Here is a 19,362-nt window from a genome sequence, read left to right as displayed (position 1 = left end):
TTGCGCACCTGAACAGCACATTGTGCTCAGCAGGCAGGGTAGATGACAAGCATAATGAATTATGATTGGACACCACCAATTATGAATTAAGAAGTGTAAGCTACAGAGGGAATATTCTTCTATTTAATATCTTATACTGAACAGTAAGTGTGATCATGCGATACAGCCTTAACCCTGTTGGATATAGGTATGAATTTGTTGCTGCATTACACAAGCGGTATGCCTTTCAAATCTTATAATGCCTGTCGTGCGTGAGTGACCCTAGATGGTACATACTAATTTATGCTAATTGAATGTACGCCTCACTAAAATAACAGACAGGAGAATGCTGAACGTGCAAATAAAGTCATCATATCAACAGGATCTTTTGACATACTGGTTGTTTAAAATGGCAAAGCATGCAGAATACAGCCTTATGTCCAATTACTGCATGCCTGCTAATTTTGATTTAATGATAGACTGAAACCATTTGTGGAAGGAAGCTTCCATAATAGTTGGTCTGATATTACCGTGTGAGGGTCCGAACTGTATGTCTCTGAAAGATGCCTAGCAGCAAGGGTTTCTACAAGGGAAGACTCTAGACTGACACTGAAAAGGTGGAATAGAAGCTGCATCTAAAACAGTGGTTCTCAAATGGGGGTGGGGACCCACTAAGGGGCCTCAGCACACTTCCAGGGGCCTCAAGATATTTACAATTATTTCGATAGGAAGAATATTATGATTTAAATATTTATTACATTATAAAACTTACTGAAAATGCTAAAATTAATACCTCCAGCATCTTGCTTTAATGAAGAATATACAGTTCTAGACATTCTGGAGTACAATTATAATGATTAAGAGTTTTAATATACAACTACAACTCAATGAAATATTGATATATCTTGCTTATAAATATGTATACTGTCAGAATACATGGCTACTTTTGAATGGCCGTCAGTGGAGAAACAGGCTTTTTGCATGCAGAATGTTGTAGATACAACATTGGCCTAACTTGCACACGCTAACCAGACAAACCATGGCCCCCTGGGCATAACAGTGCAGATCACTGTGCCTACTGCTAATATTTACATAATAAATTCAAATTAGACCCAGAATAACACAGAAACACACTTTAAAGACATTACCTTTACTATACAAATTCTAGTATGCACTTAAAAATCAAACCATCATCTTATAGTCCTAATTGATATTTGTATGCATTGTGTTCCCATCAGAGACTTTTGCTTTGCTTTAATACGGTTTGTCTTTCTCTCTCTTTCTCTCCCGCATCTTGTTTCTGTTAATTACCTCTAACAAACAACTCATGTCATGTCAGCACCCAGAGCCCTTTAAGCTATGTAGGCCTTTCACCATCCCTTGTCTCAGGCAGGGGAAGGGCTGGATTGGGCCTTGCAGAGTGCAGCATCGATTTACCCTGTGTAATGATGGCTGAGAGATTGCCTGCATCAGGGACTGATCTGGGCGCTGCAGCTGGATTAAGGCAGCCATGGATTGCCATCGATTTCTTTCTGATACAATCATTTCATTCTGACTCAAATCTTCTGCCTAGCGAACAGAGGCAATCCCTGCAAAGATCTTTTAATTCCTGACTGGACCTTCATCACAGGCCCCCGATCACTACATGCTTCACAAGCCTGCCCTGTTACAAACTATTGTTGTTCTGGCTATTACTGCCAAACTTATTAATTAAGCCAGAGCAGAAGACTAAGACCTTGCTAGTCCTGAGGGGCTCTGCTTCCTCTGAGATCAGGCAGAGTGAGGTGTTTGGCAGGTTTGCACTTAACACCAATTGTTCTTCCTGATCCAGTATTGTTTACTGATAGAAACTATATTTGTGGTTCACTTTGTGCACTTACATGAGACTGAGGAATGCTTGAGCTATTGCATTATTGGGGACAATTGTATCTGTGCATTAATTTCCAACTAGTTAGCTTACTTCTTTCATGAGGTGTTTGTCCATGAAATGGAGTGAGGTGGTTTCCTTGTGTATCATGTCTAAGTGGTTGCATCTCTGCAACAGTGCAGTGTGTTTTAAATATTTATATGCCATTTACACTCCCCTAAGTGAGGGGAAAATTCACCGTTTTTGCGCATTGTATTTTAGTCTTCTCACTAACTACCCATAAGTTTAACCAGGAACTAAATGTGCAAATTGCTTTTACTACAAAAGAAAAAAACAATATATATATATATATATATATATATATATATATATATATATATATATATTACCTCATTCACAGAATTCCTTTAGTGAATCTGGTACTTACACAATGCAGACAGTGCATGCAAATAAACAATGCTATCAGCAGGCGCAATTCAAACTGAAAATTTGTACTGAACTAGTTGCCTTGAGCTGCCCATTCAAGATCTCTTCTTCCAATCTGCGTAAAACAGCTCAGACTCAGAGTATTTAATATAATGTGCTAATTAATATTTTTGTAAGGATTACTTAAGGCCCACTCACAGAGAGGTTCTTCTTTGTTCTTCACTCAGAGCCAAAATGAAGTTTGAAACAGCTGAGCAATGGTATACTGTTTGCGAACATTCAGACACCGGCCACTGGCGGAGGCGTTTGAGCATTTAAATATGAGGATGCATAAGACTACATGTAAAACCATAACTAATGTGACATTAAAATGTGTTATTAATGACTTCATGCCTCGTTCTTTGAGTAGAATTTGCGCAAGATATATGCAGTTGATGAATTTCTCATGTTTACATTCTCCATCCATGGCGCTATTTGCGCTAACATGCTAACATAATATGCGTCGGTTACAATGTTATTGTAATTTATTATGACACTGATACTTTTGCAAAGATGGGTGTATAAAAGAGTGTTAATGGGCAGAATAGAGACTAAAGAATGATGAAAAGAGAGCCACACCTTACAAAAAATCTTGAGTTGCCGCAAACTTGCCGCATATTCGCCATATTTCACATGCATATGTTAATTGCAGCAAATATTTGCCAGAAGTTTGCAGCTCTTCACCGGTAGTGGTGAACCTGCAAACCATTGGCAACAATGAAGAGTTTGCCGCAAAGCTCATTTGCATGTGAAAATGAATTAGTGACGTATTTGTGGCAATTTTGTAAGGGAAATGTCTCTACATGAACAATCGTAGATATGAAAGTAAATTTGCACCAGTTTGCTAAAAACTCTGCACTTCAGTGTGTTCATGTTGACTGAACATCACCAGAATTAGTTGTTGGCTTCAAAGTAGATGGAGCACCAGGTCACACCAACCGATGACGTGGACCAATAGCAGTAAGAAGGTGTTTAGCACACAATAAGTTTTCTGAAAGTTTGTGCTGGTGAGCTGTTACGAATCACAGAAACAAACTCAAAAGAAACTTCATTTTGACCAGATATTTTTTCTAAATGTCATCACACCCATCCGTTCTTTGATTTCGTATGAAGAATGCCGGGGCCTTTAGTGTCCCAAAGGCATCACAAGCTGACCATTGACCATTGGCGTCAATGGTTTCTACAGTCTGCTTAGGCTTCAGATGCTTTTGGGAAACGCAGCCCAGATCGGTTCTGTTTTGAGAATAAACATTTCCTTTGAGGCAATGCATCTGTATCAAAGAACCACCCCACCGAGAGTTGATCCATTTCCCTTGATCCAGGTTTCTTTTAGCTTATTATATCAGTCTCTTACCGTGCAGATCAATTACAGCCTCATGTATCACTGTCAAGGATAGCCTTCTTATATCCTTTATATGAATTGCACACTTTAATTAGTCCAATTTATGTATTAGGGCAGTGATTCGCCCTTACATATGAAAGCAAAAGACATGGAATTTATTGATTTCACCCAGCTTTTAGATATTGATTAAATCACCATATCTCTCCTAAAGGTGGGGAGGGGAAGAGAACATCACTGTTGTTGCAAATTTTGTTTGCATAGTTTGTAAGTATATGAATTTAGAACGACTTTTAGCCAGTTTTAAATCATTAGCAATAAGCTAGCATTTTAGCTTCTATTGTATCGTAAATGAATATATTTTAGAAATTTGTGTAATATTTCATATAGTGCTATTCATACAACTCATATTAGATTGACTTATTAATCAGATGACTTCCTACCTGACTGTTCTCAATGAAGTAGCATAGTAAAAAATATATTTACATTTATGCATTTAACAGACACTTTTACTTAAAGCGACACAGCATTCAAATTATACATTTTATCAGTTCATGTGTTCCATGGGACTCAAACCCCTCACCTTGGCATTGCTAGCAACATGCTCTACCTATTAAGCTTCAGAAACAAAATAAGTTACAAACCCAATTAAAAAAAAAACTTAGTCCACATCAAGGTTATTATCGTAAACTAAAACAAAATGTAAAAAAAAACATTTTCGTAAACTGAAATAAAAATAAAAATTTACATAATTGGAAAAACTGAAACTGAGAAATCTGGCTCTGAAAAAACGTAAAATAAAAATAATCTTAAAAAATATTTAGTTTTTTTGCCTGTCTTAGGTAATTAGTTAAGATCACTACTTTATTTTAAGACTGTGAAATCTCTGGATAATAGAAGAGAGAATTACTTATTTCAGCTTTTATTTCTTTCATCACATTCCCAGTTGGTAAGAAATGTACATACACTTTGTTAGTATTTGGTAGCATTGCCTGTAAATTGTTTAAGTTGCTGGAATTTTGTCCCATTCCTCCAGACAGAACTCGTATAACTTTTATAATTTTGTTTCATCACACCAGCGGAAATTTCTCCAAAAAGTAAGATCTTTGTCCCCATGTGCACTTGCAAACTGTAGTCTGGCTTTTTTATGGTGGTTTTCGAGCACTGGCTCCTTCCTTGCTGAGCAGCCTTTCAGGTTATGTCGATATAGGACTCATTTTACTGTGGATATAGATACTTGTCTACCTGTTTCCTCCAGCATTTTCACATGGTCCTTTGCTGTTCTTCTGGGATTGATTTGCACTTTTCGCACCAAATTACGTACATCTCTTGGAGACAGAATGCGCCTCTTTCCTGAGCAGTATGATGGCTGCATGGTCCCATGGTGTTTATACTTGCATACTATTGTTTGTACAGATGAACATGATACCTTAAGGCATTTGGGAATTGCTCCCAAAGATGAACCAGACTTGTGGAGGTCCACAGTTTTTGTTTCTGAGGTCTTGGCTGATTTCTTTTTATTTTCCCATGATGTCAAGCAAAATGGCACTGAGTTTTAAGGTAGGCCTTAGAATACATCCACAGGTACACCTCCAATTGACTCCAATTAGCCTTAACAGAAGCTAACTGGCTAATTGCCTAAAGGCTTGACATCATTTTCTGGAATTTTACAAGCTGCATAATGGCACAGTTAACTTAGCAAATGTAAACTGACCCACTGAAATTGTGATATAGTCAATTAAAAATGAAACAATCTGTTTGTAAACAATTGTTGGAAAAATTACTCATGTCATGCACAAAGTTGATGTGCTAAACGACTTGCCAAAACTATAGTTTGAAATCTGTGGAGTGGGTTAAAAAATGAGTTTTAATGACTTCAACCTAAGTGAATGTAAACTTCTGACTTCAGCTGTATGTGTGTGTGTGTGTGTGTGTGTGTGTGTATATATATATATATATATATATATATATATATATATATATATATATATATATATATATATATATATATATACAGCTCTGGAAAAAATTAAGAGACCATTGCAAAATTATCAGTTTCTCTGGATTTACTATTTATAGGTGTGTTTGAGTAAAATTTATATTTTTGTTTTATTCTATAAACTACTGACAACATTTCTTCCAAATTCCAAATTAAAATATTGTCATTTAGAGCAGTTATTTGCAGAAAATGACAACTGGTCAAAATAAAAAAAAAGATGCAGTGTTTTCAGACCTTGAATAATGCAAAGAAAACAAGTTCGTATTCATTTTTAAACAACACAACACAAAATTTTTTTTTTCAATCACAGCTTTCCAATGGAGAAAACTCCACCATTACATTTGACCCTTACAGTTGATTTATCGCGATCAACTAGAAGGAAAGAGGAATTTGGGCACTGTCTATGTGCTGAGCAAAGGCACCTTGGGACTGCAACTGGCAGTTTACAGCCTCCCATTAATTTTCAAATGACAGAAACAAGAGCAACAGAAGAAAGGTGCAGGGCTAGAAGGGGAAGAGAATGGGAGCTGGGCAGTCAAGAGGGTCTCTTAGGCATGTGCTATTTAATTAGCTTTACAAGAAAACAATCAGCCTAACAAGCTAAACAGTTATTAGACCATCATGGCCCACTGAGGCCTGTCTGTCTCAAGCCTCCATTCCATTGTCGCACCTCTCCTCTGATCACTTTGACAGCTGTTGTATTAGCTACGTACAGTTATTACCATGGTTATGCGGCATTAAGAACTGAATTAACACAATAAAGCCTCAAATTAAATAAAACAATTATTAAATAAAATAAAAATTCAGAAAATTCTTTTTTTTTTCAATTGAGCTTTTTTTGAAGCCACATTATTAAATCTAAAAATAATAATGGGCTTTTCAGAGACACCAAATGTTTGAGAGTTTGGTTATGACAATTTCCTCTCCTTGGTCTATAGCAATGTATTTCTATATGTAATAATAGAAATTACATTACAATTCTGCACATCAAATCAAATATTTCTGCACCAAACACGATATTGACATTAAAAAAAATTGTAAAACCTTTTTTTTTGATGAAAATAAAATGAAGAAACAGAGAATAAAATAGCAAAGTCTTCCTCGGATCCCATATTTGTTATTTACACAAGTGTTGTGGGGAAATTACGATGCTGTGGAGAAAGCTGCTCACTGAACGAGCCACATGTAAAGTACACAGGAGTAAAGAGAAAGCCACTAACACAGCTCATGTAAACCCATACACCGATTTCAAGCCTTAAGCAGCTTTCTCGCAATAAATGTGTCCATGTAAACATAGTCAATGGAGACAATATTTTTATGTTAAGCATTTTAGGACAATTCTAAGGGCCCTGGACAGTATGCTCAGCAGAACTCCCAAGACTTTATCTGTGTGATTTTGTTATAAATGGCCACTTCGCACTGGTTAGCTAAAATGAAGACTGCTCTTACTTGATAATAAAAGATTATCTAGTGTGTGCAATCCCCCTAAAGACATTCGGTGGTTTATTCCAAAAGCGTTTTTTAAGCGCTAAATGCGTTTCCCATCTGTACAGCTCACAGAGCAAGTCTCAAGAATCCTCTCGGTGGATGTGTCATAATCCAGGCTTGACTGGATCGTGCGGAGCACTTAACAGCGTAGTACAGACCACAAAACCTTAATTAAACTGAGCACTATGGAGAATGTTAAACATCTCATAAGGCCAGACAGATTCGCCATTCTAAACAGCGCTGATGAAGAAAAGACAAGAAAACATCCTGGTTACTTGCATAACCTCCGTTCCCTGATGGAGGGAACGAAACGTTGTGTCGATGTAGTGACACTAGGGGTCACTCTTGGGAGCCTGAGACACCTCTGGTCTTTGATAAAAGGCCAATGAAAATTGGCAAGTGGTATTTGCATACCACTCCCCCGGACATACGGGTATAAAAGGAGCTGGTATGCAACCACTCATTCAGGTTTTGTGCTGAGGAGCCGAGACAAGGTCCCAGCCATTTCAGCGGGTAGTTCAGCATTGTGGCAGGAGGGACACAACGTATTGTTCCCTCCATCAGGGAACGGAGGTTACGCAAGTAAACAGGACATTCCCTATCTGTCACTCACTCGACGTTGTGTCAATGTAGTGACACTAGGGGTCCCTATACAAAATGCTGCAACTGGCTGAACTGTGTTACGTGAACTGTGCCACTGTGTGCCTCTTAGCCAGTGCACCAGGCCGACATGTGACCTCCCCCAACACTGTTATGAGTGTCGAACGCCCCTTTGGGGACAAGTCGACTACCCAAAAGATAGAGACAGGCTAGCCCAGTCGTGGCCTCTTATCCCCTTTTTTTCCTCTCCCCAAAAAAAAGGGAATTAACCGACTGGGGCCACCAGGTCTAGTCGAGGGGTGTCCCTCCCAAGGGGAAGACACCGCGGAGACCACACCCCGCCCAGAGAGGGGGTGGGGGGGGTATTTAAGTGGAAATACGTCACATGGTCTTGCCGAGCTATGTCGGAAATATGCCATGTGGGGAAGTCCCATGGTAGGTCCTACCCTACGTGGGAGGAGTTACTACAAGCATGGTGACTGGGGCAGAGGGGCCTCTGCCCAAGGAAGTTGCAGTTTGCCAACAGGGAAACGAATTAGAAGAAGATATACGTTGCATGGGGTTACCTATGGGGAACCACCACATGCGGAGCACCTACCCCAATACAGGGCTTAGTTAGCACGTGTACTGAGCCGGCAGCAAGTTTCTCCACAAACTCGTCTGCCACAGGGCTCAGAGGAAATCAACTAGGGAACACAGTTTGTGAACAATACTGGGAGTTAACAGTGCACATCTTCAGCTCAGGAGAGGTGAAAGGCGCTATGTGAAAGTGATACACCCGGCTGGCTTTCCCGGACTTAACTGCTTGTGCGTGCCACTACACTGGACGAAACCGGTTCCACCCGGAGATTGTAGAACCTCGCAAAGATGTTGGGTGTTGCCCAGCCCGCTGCTCTGCAAATGTCTGTTAGAGAGGCGCCACTGGTCAAGACCCAGGAGGCAGCTACACCCCTGGTAGAATGCTGCTCAGAGACACTTAAGCTCTACGTGCGATCGTCAGGGCTGGGTCTGCCTCCTCCTGGGGCAGTGCTTGCAGGTTCACCACCTGGTCCCTAAAAGGGGTCGTGGGAACCTTGGGCACATAGCCAGGTCGGGGTCTCAGGATCATGTGAGAGTAGCCTGGACCGAACTCCAGGCACGTTTCACTGACAGAGAACGCTTGCAGGTCTCCTACCCTCTTGATGGAAGTGAGCGCAGTCAGGAGGGCAGTCTTCAAAGAGAGTGTCTTAAGCTCAGCTGACTGCAAGGGCTCAAAGGGGGCTCTCTGTAGACCCTGAAGGACTATGAAGAGGTCCCATCAGGGAACGAGGCATGGTCTGAAGGGATTCAACCTCCTGGTGCCTCTCAGGAACCTGATGATCAGGTCATGCTTCCCTAAGGACTTACCATCTACTGTGCCGTGGTGTGCCGCTATAGCGGCTACATACACCTTCAAGGTGGATGGGGACAGCCGACCTTCCAACCTCTCCTGCAGGAAGGAAAGCACCAATCCGGCTGTGCATCTCTGGGGGTCTTCACGTCGGGAAGTACACCACTTAGCAAACAGGCGCCACTTAAAGGCATACTGGTGCCTCGAAGAGGGGGCCCTAGCCTGAGTGATTGTGTCTACCACTGCAGGTCTTCCGCTTAAGTCTTCCACGTCCCGTCCAGGGGCCAGACATGGAGTTTCCAGAGGTCTGGTCGTGGGTGCCAGATGGTGCCCCATTCCTGAGGAAGAAGGTCCTTCCTCAGGGGAATTTGCCGGGGGGGGCTGTTGCGAGGAGTGTGAGGTCCGAGAACCACATCTGGGTGGGCCAGTAGGGTGCTACCAGGACGACCTGCTCCTCATCCTCCCTGACCAGGGGGCCAGCTGTGTGCCAGCGCGTTTATGCCGAGGGGGGCCTCAGTCAGGGTGTAACAGAGTGGGCAGTGGGAGGATTCTTGGGAGGCAAACAGGTCTACATGTGCCTGTTCGAATCAACTCCAGATCAGCTGGACCACCTGAGGGTGGAGTCTCCACTCTCCCCTGAGGGTAACCTACCGTGACAGCGCGTCCGCTGCAGTGTTGAGGTCGCCCGGGATGTGAGTGGCTTGCAGCGACTTGAGGTGTTGCTGACTCCAGAGGAGGAGACGGCGGGTGAGTTGTGACATACAACGGGAGTGCAGACTGCCTTGATGGTTGACATATGCTACCGTCGCCGTGTTGTCTGTCCGAACTAACATGTGCTTGCCCTGGATCAATGGCCGGAACCTCCGCAAGGCGAGCAGAATTGCCAGCAACTCGAGGCAGTTGATGTGCCAATGCAGCCGTGGGCCCATCCATAAGCCGGTGGCTGCGTGCCCATTGCAAACAGTGCCCCAGCCTGTTTTGGAGGCGTCTGTCGTAACCACGATGTGGCTGGAGACCTGCTCTAGAGGAACACCTGCCCGTAGAAACATGAGGTCGGTCCAAGGGCTGAAGAGGCGGTGACAGATCGGCGTGATGGCCACGCTATGTGTCCCGCGGTGCCATGCCCATCTTGGGACTTGAGTCTGAAGCCAGTGCTGAAGCGGTCTCATATGCATCAACCCGAGCGGAGTGGCCACCGCTGAGGATGCCATATGCCCCAGGAGCCTCTGAAAGAGTTTCAGTGGAACTGCTTTTTTCTGTCTGAACACCTTCAAACAGGTCAGCACTGACTGTGCAAGCTCATTCATGAGGCGCGCTGTCAAAGAGACTGAGTCTAACTCCAAACCGAGAAAAGAGATGCTCTGAACCAAGAGGAGCTTGCTCTTTTCCCAGCTGACCCAAAGCCCTAGTCAGCTGACGTGCGAGTGCACCAAGTCCCTGTGTGCACACAACATATCCCGAGAGTGAGCTAGGATTAGCCAATCGTCGAGATAGTTGAGAATGCGAATGCTCACCTCCCTTAACGGGGCAAGAGCTGCCTCTGCAACCTTCGTGAAGACACGATGGGACAAGGACAGACCGAAAGGGAGGACCTTGTACTGATACGCCCCTCCCTCAAATGCAAGCAGGAAGGGTCTGTGTCGAGGTAGAATCGAGACATGGAAGTACGCGTCCTTCAAGTCTACCGCCGCACACCAATCTTGATGCCGGACGCTCGCCAGAATGCATTTTTGCGTCAGCATCTTGAACGGAAGTCTGTGTAAAGCCCGGTTAAGTACTCGCAGGTCCAAGATTGGCCACAACCCACCGCCTTTTTTTGGTACAATGAAGTAGGGGCTGTAAAACCCCTTCTTCATCTTGGCTGGAGTGACAGGCTCTATCACATCCTTCCATAGGAGGGTAGCGATCTCTGCGCGCAAGGTAGCAGTGTTCTTGCCCTTCACCAAGGTGAAGTGGATGCCGCTGAACCTGGTCGGATGCCTGGCGAACTGAATCGCGTAGCCGAGTCGGACGGTCCGGATCAGCCATCGTGACGGATTGGAAAGCGCAAGCCACGCATCCAAGCTCCGGACGAGGGGGCCCAAAGGGACAATCTCATCGGATGTACCGGCAGGTGGGGCCTTGCGGCGGGGCGGAGCCCGAGGTGCCACGCCATGTTGTGGCCATGCTGAGTTCAGGGACATCGAAGCACTTACCTGTCTCCTTGTGACCACCCCGGAACAGCCTGGGACGGGGGAGGAAGAGGCCTGTCCTCGTGCCCCGTGGAGACTGTCACATCGGGGGTGGATTTGTGCCACAGCTGGGCACGCTGGGGCAGGGAGACCGCCGCTGGAGTGCCAAACCTGCAAGGATGAAAAGGTGGACGGTGGTCGTGATGACGGCCGTGCACACTGGGAATGAGGAAATCGCTCTTTTGCTGAACTGTTGGGTACCGCAGCCACTTGGGCATGCGGTGAAATTAAATGAAAAGGCATCAAAAGATTCTCATCCCGGCCCTCCACTGGGGGATGAAGTGGTCTGCTTACCAGCTCCAAGGTGGGTTTCGTCGTCCCTGGGTCACCCATCTCAGGGGCACTTCGAAGCCTTCCGTGGGTTCTTGGAGGCCGGCCGTGAGACGGGTGGCATCTGCTTCCTGCTATGGGCTCCACGCCGGGGCCAGGCCGAAGGGGCGGATGTTGAGCAGATGTTAATTAAAATGCGATGCTTTCCAGATGAAAAGATCTAAAATGGACATCTCGGACCTGTACGTGTGCTATCTGGGTGCATGGTATTTTGGAATCACAATGGTGGTGTCGTGTATTTTGTTGATTCATGTCTTTTATTTTGAAATGTTTAGTTCCCTTAGTTCTCCTGAGCAGGCAAGGGGAACTTTCGGCCCTCCGACCCCGCCTGGACCCTCCGAGCCCTGGACTTCGCCTTGGCCTGTCGGTCCCTCAACATTGCCTCAGCTCTGCGTTCCCTCGGCTCCACTGTGGTCTTTCAGCCTGTCGGCTTTGCCAGGGTCCCTCGTCCCTCCGGCTCCTCCTTGGTCTATCGATTACCTGGCTCCGCCTTGGCTCTCCGATCCTCTGGCTGCGCCTCATCCCTCCGATCTGTCAGCTCCACCGGGGACCTCCTTCCCTACGGCTCCACCTTGGTCCTCAGTCCCACCGGCTCCACCTCAGTCTTCCGATCCCCCAGCTCCGTCTTGCTCCTCCGAGCCTCCAGCACTGCCTTGGTCCTCCCTGCCATCGGCTCCACCCTGGCCATTCGAGTCTTCGACTACTCTCCGGGCACCAAGTTCCATGACTCCACCCCTTGAGCCTCTCACGGCTCCGCCTTCCATGGCTCCACCCCTCGAGCCTCTTATGGCTCCACCCCCCATAGACTTTGCCCTGGTCCCATGCCCCTCGCCCTTTCTCGCCATGCCACGCCCCACGCCTCAAGACACCCCCCTCCCCCCCAGCTCCCTACAGAACTTTGGAACTTTGTAATTTTTTTTATGTTTGTTCTTGTGTTGGGGCTTCAGGAGCTGCCCCTTAGTGGGGGGGATATGTCATGTGTATTTTGTTGATTCATGTCTTTTATTTTGAAATGTTTAGTTCCTGTTTCCCTTGTCATCTGATTCCTGTTTTCCCTCCATGTTCATGTTTCATGTTTTCATTGGTTTATTGTTTAATTAGCTTGTTATCAGTTTTGTTTGTTCATTGGTTTATGTTCTCCCATGTCTTGTATTTAAGCCCTCATGTTTGCATTGTCTAGTTGTCAAGTATTGAATGAATGTGAATGATGATGTAAGGTTGGTTCAAGTCAAGTCACGCTTATAGTCAAGTCATGTTATGTCAAGTCCATGTTTTATTCATGTTTTTTAGTTAGGGTTTTTGGATTACTGCACATTGTAAATAAACTGCACTTGGGTTCTCTCTACACTTCGTCATCATCATCATCATTGCCAGCTGCCAGCATCGTTACAGAATACTTGACCGAACTATGAACCCAACAGTTCGACTCATACGGCTACGTCAGGGGAATCGTCCCCTGGAGGAGTACGTAGAGGACTTTTATGCTCTGGCCAGCCAGGTGGATTTTAATGTGGTCGGCCTCAAAGAAATTTTTAGGGTGGGGTTAAGTGAGCCAATCTCCTCCTTGATGCCTGGTGGTTGCAGTTCCCACAGCCTGGCTCAATATATCGACCTTGCCCTACAGATCATTGGTTCCACATTCACTGTGGGGGAGGTGGATGCCGAGCCAGAGGTCCACGTCATGGCCGCCGCCGAGCCAGAGGTCCAAGTCATGGCCGCCGCCGAGCCAGACGTCCACATCATTGCCGCCGCCGAGCCAGAGTTCCACGTCATGGCCGCTGCTGAGTCAGAGTTCCACGACATGGCCACCGCCGAGCCAGAGCTCCTCGTCATGGCCGCCGCCAATCCAGAGTTCCACATCATGGCTGCCGCCGAGCTAGAGTTCCAAGTCGACATTACCTCAGCTCTGCGTTCCCTCAGCTCCACTGCGGTCCTTCAGCCTGTCGGCTTTGCCAGGGTCCCTCATCCGTCTGGCTCCTCCTTGGTCTATCGGTCACCTGGCTCCACCTTGGATAGAGGGGTTGATTGATGCAATGATTGGAGGCAGGTGTGGGTGATCAGTATTCGTGAGAGTGAGAGGGTTGAGTGAAATTGGTAGGTGGGTCAGAAGGATCCGTGACATTACCCCCCCATGGACCGCTCCAGAGGGACGTGCTTCCTGACGCCATGGCCGACCCCGTCCACGTGGAGCTGGATGATCAGGATGTGCGTCGTGGAAGTTGGAGAGTAGGGTCGGGTCCAGGATGTCGTCTCGAGGAATCCAAGATCTCTCTTCTGGACCATAACCTTCCCAATCTATGAAGTATTCAAGACGACCCCTGTGGCATCGGGAGTCCAGAATGTCTCGGACTGTGTAGATCGGTCCGTCCTCCAAGACAAGAGGCTGGGGGGGGTCGTCAACAGGATCAGGTTCTGAGGAGTGAGGAGAGAGAGAGAGGGGTGGTAAGGTTTTAACATTGAGATGTGGAAGGTGGGATGTATGCGATATTGGGGAGGGAGTTGGAGCTGGTAAGTAACTGGGTTGATCTGTCTGGTGATTGTGAAGGGACCAATGTAACGGGGACTTAGCTTTTTGCAGGGGAGATGCAGCCTGATGTCCCTTGTGGAGAGCCACACCTTCTGCCCAGGTTGGTAGATGGGAGGAGAAGACCTTCGGGCATCGGCTTGGAATCTCTTGCGGCGCACTGCCCATTGCAGGTGGTGGTGAGCTAAGTCCCAGACCCTCTTGCTTTCTCTGAACTAATGTCGACTGCTGGGACGTCAGATGGTTCGCCGGACCAGGGGAAGAGAGGCGGTTGGTAACCGAGTATGCACTGGAAGGGTGTGAGGTTGGTGGGGGGTTGACGAAGGGAGTTCTGTACATACTCGGCCCAGGACAGGAAGCGACTCCAGCAGTTCTGGTGGCGATGACAAAAGGTTCTAAGGAAATGGCTTACCTCCTGAATCTTTCTCTGTCTGCCCATTACTCTGCAGGTGATAACCAGATGAGAGGCTGATGGACACTCCCAAGAGAGAGAAGAAGGCTCTCCAGACTCTGGAGATGATTTGGGGACCACGGTCGGAAACGATGTCTTCAGGGATCCCATAGTTCCGAAACACGTGGTTGAAGAGGTACTCTGCGGTCTCCAGAGCGGTGGGCAGACCCTTGAGGGGGATCAGTTTGCAGGCTTTGGAGAAATGGTCTATAGCTACCAGCACACAGGTATAACCCTCAGAGGGAGGAAGGTCAGTGATATAGTCGACCTCTAGATGTGACCAGGGTCGGCGAGGAATGGGCAACGGAAGGAGTTTGCCAGCCAGTAGTTGTCATGGTGTTCTGGATATAGCACATTCTGGGCATCCTTGGATGAACCTTCTGACATCTCCAACCATGTGGGGCCACCAGAACCAGTCCTGGATAAGTGAGAGGGTCCTGTTGGTCCCAGGGTGGCCAGTGCCCAAGGAGGAGTGAACGGAGTCGATGAGTGTGAGATGTTGAGAGGAGGGTACATAGGTCTTGTTGGTAGGGCATCCCGACAGAGCTGGTTCAGTGGCAGAGGCTTCGCAGATGCTATCATCCAGGGACCATTGAATGGGACTTACTATGACATGTGGGGGTAAAATGGTATGCGGTTCCTCGGAGCCTTCTTCTGGAGCGTAAATGCAGGAAAGGGCATCTGCCTTGGAGTTCTTGTCACCTGGACGATAGGAGATTGTAAAGTTAAAGCAAGTGAAGAAGAGGGCCCATCTCACCTGGCGGGGGTTTAAGCGACGAGCCTCTCTGAGATACTCGAGTTTCTTTTGGTCTGTGAGCAACAGGAATGGATGTTGCGCTCCCTCCAGCCAATGCCGCCACTCCTCCAAGGCCAATTGTCAACAGCTCTCAGTTCCCGATGTCAGAGTTCTGCTCCGTCGGGGAGAATTTCCTGGAGAAGGCACATGGATGAAGTAGCGGTGGTTTCCCTGCTGCTGAGACAAGACTGCTCCTACGCCGCTGGTGGAGGCATCTACCTCAACGATAAATGGTTTATTCGGATCAGGGTGTACAAGGAGTGGAGCGGAGGTGAAGGCATCCTTCAGGAGTTGGAAGGTGTGTGAAGGTTCAGGAGAGAGATTTGGGTTTGGATCGGAGAAGAGAGATCAGCGGGGATGTGAGGGTACTGTAGTTCATGATGAAGCGGCGGTAGAAGTTGGCAAATCCTAGGAATCGCTGGAGCTCCTTGATGGTGGTTGGAGTGGGCCAGGATTGCACCGCTGTTACCTTCCCCTCGTCCATCCGAATGCCTTCCGGGCTGATGATGTAGCCAAGGAACTGGAGGGATGTCTGGTGGGAAGAACACTTCTCATCCTTGAGGTACAGGTGGTATTCCCTCAGCTTTTCCAACATGAGCGCTACATGATGATGATGGTCGGTCATGTTCTGAGAGTACACCAGTATGTCATTAATGTAGAAGAGGACGAATCGTTGGAGATACTCACGGAACACCTCATTCATGAAGCCTTGGAACACGGAGGGGGCATTGACCAGGCCATACGGCATCACCTGGTACTTGTAGTGGCCTGTAGGAGTCATGAAGGCTGTCTTCCACTCGTCTCCCCTCCGTATTTGAATGAGGTTGTAAGCGCTGCGAAGGTCCAGCTTGATGAAAACAGTGGCTCCTCTCAACAGTTCCAAGGCAGCTGGGACGAGGGGAAGTGGATACCGTAACTTAACCGTAATCCTGTTGAGGGAGCGGTAATCAATACAAGGGCGTAGGCCTCCATCCTTCTTAGCCACGAAGAAGAAACTCGAAGCAGCAGGGGAAGTGGAAGGTTCCCCTGCGGGGAGGTCAAGTGGGACATGCAGAGATTACGTGTCCCTTACCACCACAGTACAGGCACAGACCCTGGCTTAGCCGGCATTGGCGCTCTACAGTGGAAAGTCGAAAAGCATCCATCTGAATGGACTCGCTGCTAGGTTCTGGAGAGTGGAGAGGGGACCTCAGTGAAGGGAAAGGCGGGGACTGCAAGGTGGGTAATTCATTGAGGCAGCTCTTCATCCGGTTGGCTACTCTAATGGAGAATTGAATGAAGCGCTCCAGCCCCATGGTGTTGTCGTATGATGAGAGATGCAGCTGCAGTTTGGGATCGAGTCCATGGTGATAAGTGGTCAGTAGAGCGGACTCATTCCAGCCACTAGATGCATCCAGAATCCGGAACTTTAGAGCATAGTCAATAATAGAGGACTGACCTTGACGAAGTTTGAGAAGCTGTTCAGCAGCTGACGTGTCACCTTCAGAACTTCCAAACACCTCCTTAAAGTGCTGAATGAAGCTATCAAGAGACTGTATTATTGGACTTTTCTGTTCCCAGAGTGAATTGGCCCATTGAAGTGCTCTTTCAGACAGCAAGGAGGTGAAGTAGCCCACCTTCGACCGCTCAGTGGGGAATCAATGTGGCTGCATCTCAAGGGCGAGCGAACATTGGAGTAGGAAACCACCGCAGTCCTCCTCCGATCCTGAGAAGGGCGCTGGATTGACCACGGGACTGGCGGAGTAGACCGGTGAAGAAATTGCGGAAGTGCTGGGAGCGGGTGAAGTCGAGGGATTAGCGGGTTGAGTGAGTGCATGCCGTAGTGTGTCAACCAGCTCCTGGATGGGATCCGGACCTGCTGGGTTCATGATTCTTGTCGGTCTGGTCTTCTGTAACATATACTCAGACTCGAGGATGATGTTTGAACCCAAGCAGGTATTTATTGACACACAAACAAAGACAGCAGGTAAGTGATGACGTGACAGTACTGGGTTGCAGTGGTAATAGTTTACGTGATGAAGACTAATGTTGATAGAGATGGTGACTTTCCTTGAGGTGAAGGATTTGTAACAACGAAGCTTGTGTTGTGGAGATGGACACTGGAGTCGTTGGAGAGGAGAGGAATCGTTAATGCTGGAGATACAGGTAAGTGAGTCTGTACACGAAGTTGAGACCAGACACAGAATGGAAGGGGAGTGAGGTTTATATAGAGGGGTTGATTGATGCAATGATTGGAGGCAGGTGTGGGTGATCAGTACTCAGGAGAGTGAGAGGCTTGAGTGAAATTAGTAGGTGGGTCAGAAGGATCCGTGACAGCTTTACATATACCATACACTATTTATTTGTATATTATTTGCTGCTACAACTATCCTAATACATGTATAAGTCGAAAGGCTATTTTTGATTATTTAGAATAAGATATCTTGATAACTTCATACTTTTTGTTGAACAAATTAATTACTGTCCACCTCTTGCAATTCAAGATGGTTAGGATTCTCCCGGGGTATAGAAACTGTATCAAAATTACCCAGAAATTAAAAAAATGGAGCTAAACAATCAGGGACAGTTCTAGGCTCAGTGAATCAGTCAAAAAACTCAAATGTCTTGGCTAGGGACTTTTGTTTTATGGGTTATATATTTAAATATTTGGTACTGACCTACATACCAGAGTAATGTTGATGATAACAGTTAATATTCTGTCGGATATCAATTTCGCATTGCCTACTGCCTTACACTCTGCTTTCAGTCTCACTCAAATACGGCAGAGCAATGCGCGCCAGAGTGTCCCTTTCAGTGTTTGGAATAGCATACTAGCATACTACTCTTACTATTTTGGTATATCAGCGTATATTGCAGAAATAGCAATGGTATGGTTGTATGTTATTGCGAACACAGCCACTGAGTCTGCGTGCCAGCAACTTTCTGCTCGTATTAAAGCGAGGTGGTGGGGTAATGCTACAGCTAAATAATTTACATTTGCGGAAATGTCCGGGATTCAGCTTTAGTTGCATTATGATGTGCATCTGATCTAATACTTCATTGTGTGCGCGCGCATATTTGCATTGCTTTAACCCCTCTTTGTAAGTCCCACCTTCTCGCACACCAATTGGTCAATTATAAGAGGCTTGCAGCAACTATTGGCCAAATTCCTGCCTGTCAATCTCTCCGCGAACGCGCGAAGCACTGTTGTGTTCAGCATCAAACAGTTGCTTGACAGTAGCAGCAAATGACAGCTGAGTGGAAACAATGCCCAAACGAAAGTGCAAATTTACAGAAGATTTGCACAAAAAATTCCCATGCTTTCGTCCAGGTCGAAATCCATGGGAAGCAGAATGTATGACAAAGCTGGCACTTATGTGTCAGTTGCTGATAAAGGTGCAAGTGATTTAGAAGCACACATTAGCTCTGCGAAGCATAAAGGGTCAACAAAAGGTGAAAGTTCAAAGTAAATTAATGGACTACTTTTTGCGACCAGGTAAAATTATCACATTGCTTCATTTTCCATGGCCATTCAAAATAATAGTAATAGTAAATGAAGGTACACTCATGGCATCAAATACTTTATTTTAGTACATGGACATTCAAAAGAATGTTGGAAATTTGTATTTATTTACATATATTTATGTTATGCTAATAGAGTGTCTTTTTCACTGTATTGAAGTTTGCATTCATAGTAACACTGTTTTGAACCCTATTATACCCTATTATTATTTCAGCTCTGTAGATCCACACAGTGCAAGTGAATGGTGACCAAAATTCTGAAGCTCCTAAATGCACATAAAGGCAGCATAAGAGTAATCCATAAAACTCCAGTGGTTAAATCCATGTCTTCAGAAGCGATATGATAGATGTGGGTGAGAAACAGATCAGTATTTAATTTCTTTTTACTATAAATTCTCCTCCCTGCCCAGTAGGTGGGGATAT

The sequence above is a fragment of the Myxocyprinus asiaticus genome, chromosome 20, assembly GCF_019703515.2.
Source record: "Myxocyprinus asiaticus isolate MX2 ecotype Aquarium Trade chromosome 20, UBuf_Myxa_2, whole genome shotgun sequence".
Lineage (NCBI taxonomy): Eukaryota > Metazoa > Chordata > Actinopteri > Cypriniformes > Catostomidae > Myxocyprinus > Myxocyprinus asiaticus.
Note: the sequence above shows the minus strand (reverse complement) of the source record.